The following is a 5,632-nucleotide window of genomic DNA, read 5'->3' as shown; positions in this document are numbered from 1 at the left end:
TCCGGGACGAAATTCTCAATAACAGGGGGAGAATGTGACAACTGCCACTTTTCGGTAACTTTCTTACACTCAAAGTACTCGTTTTAGCTACATTTTTATGCATTTTGAACACCCGAACTGCGTATTTCGTAACATACACTTAGAATACTCATGGAATACTTACTTAGGATGCATATGATTCATTTTTATTAAGTACATTTGAAACAGTTTAAACAATGCATCGAAACTACTAGAAAAGCACCTAGAAAACTAGTATTCTGATGAAAACGCAGGATCCGCAGAAATCATCTAAACGACATCTTTAGGACTCAGACGGAATTCCAACATCTAAAATATATTAAACCTAACTAGGAATGCAAGGGTTTGATTTAAAACCTTTCCGAAGTCCCATAACACTAAAAATTGTCCGAAAAGCACTAAAAGCGACGATTTCAACACTTTTCCGCAGAAATTATGCAGAAATCAGCCTTCTAATATTTTTACGACATGTAAAAATGTTATTTAACATAGAATTCATGTGAGGATACATTCGGGTATCATCCGAACCAAAAACTACAGCAATTCACACAAGTTACACAACTTAGCGTTCAAATAACATCTAACCGAAACAATTCGAAACGAATACCCGAACAATATCAAATCTTTTTTTAATGGTCATCTAGTGTTAATTGGATCATTATGGTCTAGTAATGATCATTTAACACCCTTTAAACACTTAAACACTTATACTTATAAATTTCCTAAACAACTACCTAAAGGTTCTAACACTTTTACTAAGTAAATCAAGAAGCAAAAACAAAGGGAACTCCCCCCCCCCCATTCACGGTTGCAACATCCCCTTGTGGGACCCACTTTTTCAACTAGTTACCACAAATATCCTAAGTTTGCAAGTGGATTAACCAAGTGGACAAGTGGTGAATGTTGGTGAAAGATTGTTAACACTTTTTGAAGCTTAGTTTACTAGCACATTACACACACTTTACACTATAACTTTCACACACAAACTCTCTCAACCATAACCCCATTTTCGGTCAAGAACACCCCTCCCCCATCTTCATTTTCAAGCCACTTTCATGATGATCAAGATGCATTTTCATGGAACTTGAGAAGATCTAAGGCATACACAAGTTGAAGCAAGCTTTCTCATCCATCTAAGAGCTCACAAGCATCAAGATCATCATTTTTCTTTTCTTAATCATCATCAAGATCATCCCTAGCCATTAGTGCTAGAAGTAAGCTTCAACAATCTCATTTTCATACTTATTTATGTATTTATTGTTTAAAGAACAAGTTATAACTAAAACAATCATACCGAATAATATGAAAATACAAAGAAGCAAAATAATAACCATGATATAAAAGTGTGTTTATGTTGTGATTTAAAGATGATTACTTGCATATTTGATCTAGTTTTGATGATTAGCATACAAATAACTTGTTAGATGATGTTTAAAAACATAATCTAACAAGTGTACATGAAAATGTTTAGGGGTTTTGTTAAACATAAATGTTTAGATGGATGATCATGATCTTTGATTTTGTTAAAGTATGTAAGGTTTTTAACTAAAAATAATACTTTTACAAAGTTATAAAAAGAAACATACAAGATGGGTTTTATAAAAAAGCTTGTTAAAACTAGAAGTAAAGTATGATTTTTGAACTAGTAAACATATGTAAAGATTATACCAAAACCCTACATGATTATGAGTTCATCTTGTTAAGTTTATGTTATAAATCTCATATGTTTTTATTAAGAAAAATATGAGAAGATTAGTGGTGATTTTATAAGAAAAAGATATGTTTTATTAAACATGGCAAAGCTCATATTTCTAATAAAATATGGCAAATTTTTCTTGAAAATCATAAGTTATAAAAACTATATTTTTGACAAAATCTTTATTAGATTAAAAGATTTTAAAGAATAGTTTTTATAAAAGCAAAGTTTGATATAAATATATATTTAGTTAACTTAACAACTTATGTGCTATGTGTTATTTGTTTGTATTAGTTATATTTATGATAACTAGGAACTTGAATGCAATGGTACAAATGAACACAATGTACATTTCGACTAAAGTCTTACAAGTCTACAGTTAAATACGCCTTAAAACACACTTACGGACATTCCGAGCTTTCGAACACAACTTATGGTCAAAACGGACGACGGGCGAATCTATGAACATATCGCCATTCCGAGGAGTTACTACGACGTTTAGGCTATCTTTCGACACGAATACATACAAATCACCGACAACAATATCCGGATGTTTTGAAACTTATAAAAACTATTATGTATTCTTTTAACTAAAAAGCCTATACTTAGTAACTTTTATAAAAAATGAAAGAATATATTTTTAACACATGGGCTTATTTTATAACAAATGGGCTTATTTTACATATGGGCCTATTTTATATAAATGGGCTTATTTATGATACAAATGGGCTATTTTACAAATGGGCTTATCGTCCTAATTGGGCTTAACATAAATACATGGGCTAAGCCCAATATCAAGACTCATGGGCTAAGCCCAAAACCCAACATATGGGCCAAGGCCCAATAACATTAAGCCCAATAACATTTAGGCCCAACACTATTGAGGCCCAACACTATTTAGGCCCAACACTATTTAGGCCCAACACTATTTGGGCCCAATAACATGAATTCTTGGGCTAAGCCCAATGACATATAATTGATAAAAATTACAATTATACAATTTACTTATACAAATACACGAAATCAAGAAGACAAGACCCGATGATACAACTCACAAGATTACATATATATATATATATATATATATATATATATATATATATATATATATATATATATATATATATGGTGAAATATATATAACAGTTTAACAATTCATTCATCTAATACACAGTTCAACGAACAATAAAGACATACAAGTCTTACACATATTTAAGACACAAGACTTGTACTCAAGTCATTTACAAAGACCGAAGTGTCTAACAAATATAGAACGTTTGTAGGTCGTGACACTATTCAGGACGACCGTACGTCAGATCACAGTTACTTACAATTCACGGACGCAATTCTGTGAGTTCATGTCCCCTATTCATTTAAATGTTTTACAACTTTACAACTATCGGGTAAAATACATGTTCAACGTATGTTAAAGTTAGGGAATGAAACGCCTTAGATCATGTGCGAACTAGGGTTATACATCTAAGCACCATTAATCCAGTTTGGACCTAGGTACAAGTGGTTAGATCTAATGGGTTTTGGCGAGCCCCACTCTTGGTCGTGGACCCATACAGAAGAGTGCTTTTGTGTCCCAGTCGATAGGAGTCGACATAAAATCGTCTAGGGTTGGATTGCTTCCTTTTTCGTCACACATATTAATGTCCTTGCAAAACATTAATGATCAGCGATTTCATTGACGCTTTACATACTACATCATTACATACAGATACATTTTATACAACTCACATTTTATGGATACATTTTATACAACTCCCCTTATACAGATACATTTTATACAACTCACATTTTACAGATACATCTCATACAACTAAACTGAATGAACTCGCCAACTTTTGTTGATGTTTTCAAACTTAACATGTATTTCGGGAAATTAGTGGACCACGCAGACATTTCAGTCAAGGAAAGCAAGTATCAAGATTCCATGCCACCATTTGAAGGGTTTGCCCGTTATATACCGCCTCTTCACGGTGATATAGTGGTCAAAGCCTTGACATTTTAAGACTTACATTTTGATGTATAAAACAATGACAACTTATTTTCATTTGATGGTTTGTAACCAATACATTTAACTTATGTTGTGTTCTTTTAAAACGATTATGACAATGGCATTGGAGCTTGTTTTTATTCATTTAGTATGTTCACTTATATTGTTATGCAATGAGAACCGATCAGATCACACCTCGTGCTTCCGCTATGAGCGGGTGTGACAGAACTGCCTTGGGCAGTCAACCCGCAGTCACTGGTATCGATAGGTTCATGTCGATAACTAACATGCCTCATTTCACTCTGTGTACGTGCTGGTTATGCGTAACGCTTTCGAACTCTATATGCTATTATCAAACTTGTATGCTCGCCTTTACACTATGTGTATTGACTTTTACTTTAACGTATGTGACAGGTGCTTAGGATGCTTTATTGCTTTCTTTGGTATGAAATCGAGGCTCGGAAAGACCTAGGTCAACAATAAACAATTGTCTGTAATAAAAATCTGAGTTGTCGGAACAGAACAATTTGACTAGGTCTTTCTGTAATAATTTGTATTATCTTATATGACATGGTATGAGACATGTTGCCTTAAATATATGGTAAATATAGTTGTTATGGAAACTTTTGGACAATCTGTTTCGCTCAGTGCCGCGCCCCGATGTTTCCGCCATCGGTTGGGGTGTGACAGATTGGTATCAGAGCCATAACTATAGAGAATTAGGCAAGACTCGACCTAGTCCGGGTCGATTGTCTTAGAGACCTAGTCTATAGTTAGGACCCAATAGACCGACTCGTGCATGTCCAGTAGGGATCATGTATGAGCTTACTGCTATTCCACATTATTCTCGCGCATGCTACACTATCACTGCACCCGAATTTTCAATAATGAATAGGCAATTAAGTCGAGATTAGGTGTGGAAACCGTAAATTCTCAATTAAATTGCTTGTTTGATCTGTATTTATCTATAAAACGCGAGAATTCGCATTGAACCAGGAGTGAAATCCATACTTTAGCGCGAATTTCGTCCCTATTTTATCAAAACAGGAACGAAGTTGTGAAGCCAGGGGTGAAACCCTAACCTTGACGACTTGTTCCGGCTTTTACTTGGTTTTACAAAACTCTTACCAAAGACTCGACGGACTCCAACGACCAGAAGTCACGATACGACTAAAGGGATGCGTGCCAAACGCCCAAGAATCAAGGCATAAGCACGGTCCTGAAAGTCAAAATATGTACGACAAGTCCTTGAGAATAGTCGAATCACTTTGGATAGTCAATGTCTAATAGCCGCAGACAATCTATTTCTCGATTTTTTTGTGTTTCGATTCTGAGCCCGCAACTGCTGACTCTGATGATTCGTTGATTTTATGTGTTTGTGTGTATTTACCTGCTTATGTGTTTAAATTTAAATTTTGGAGAATTAATCGATTTTTTGCTTTCACTTCGATCGACACGCACACCCCGCATTGCACTCCTATCTCAAAACGCTGACAAATCGCTAAATTATGGACGACCTCAAGCTATGTTATACGCCTATACTATACTAATTGCTATGCTAAACGCGATCGCTATATTCAAACACTCGCAGACTTTGAATGATAGGTTTCTGTATTCTGACTGCATCTTGTGATTACGTGCGTATGTGCTACTGTGTTTCTGTGCCCTACGTTCTTATACGCTTACGTGCTTTACGTGTTTATGTGCTTCTGTGCTTATGTGAATCGGTGATTATGTGCTTACATGTTTATGTGATACATGTTTCAATGTATTCCCGAGCTTTAGAAAGTATTATACGTGTGAGGTGAGATTCGATTTATGACGTGTCTAAGACCTATGACAATGTCTGCTGCAGACAATGTCAACTGGACCATCATCTGGACCCCGACACCCACGACTCACTCGTCAAGAACAGA

Source organism: Helianthus annuus, chromosome 4, assembly GCF_002127325.2.
Source record: "Helianthus annuus cultivar XRQ/B chromosome 4, HanXRQr2.0-SUNRISE, whole genome shotgun sequence".
In the NCBI taxonomy this organism is placed as follows: domain Eukaryota; kingdom Viridiplantae; phylum Streptophyta; class Magnoliopsida; order Asterales; family Asteraceae; genus Helianthus; species Helianthus annuus.
The sequence above is the reverse complement of the archived record's forward strand: the minus strand, read 5'-3'. Positions refer to the sequence as shown.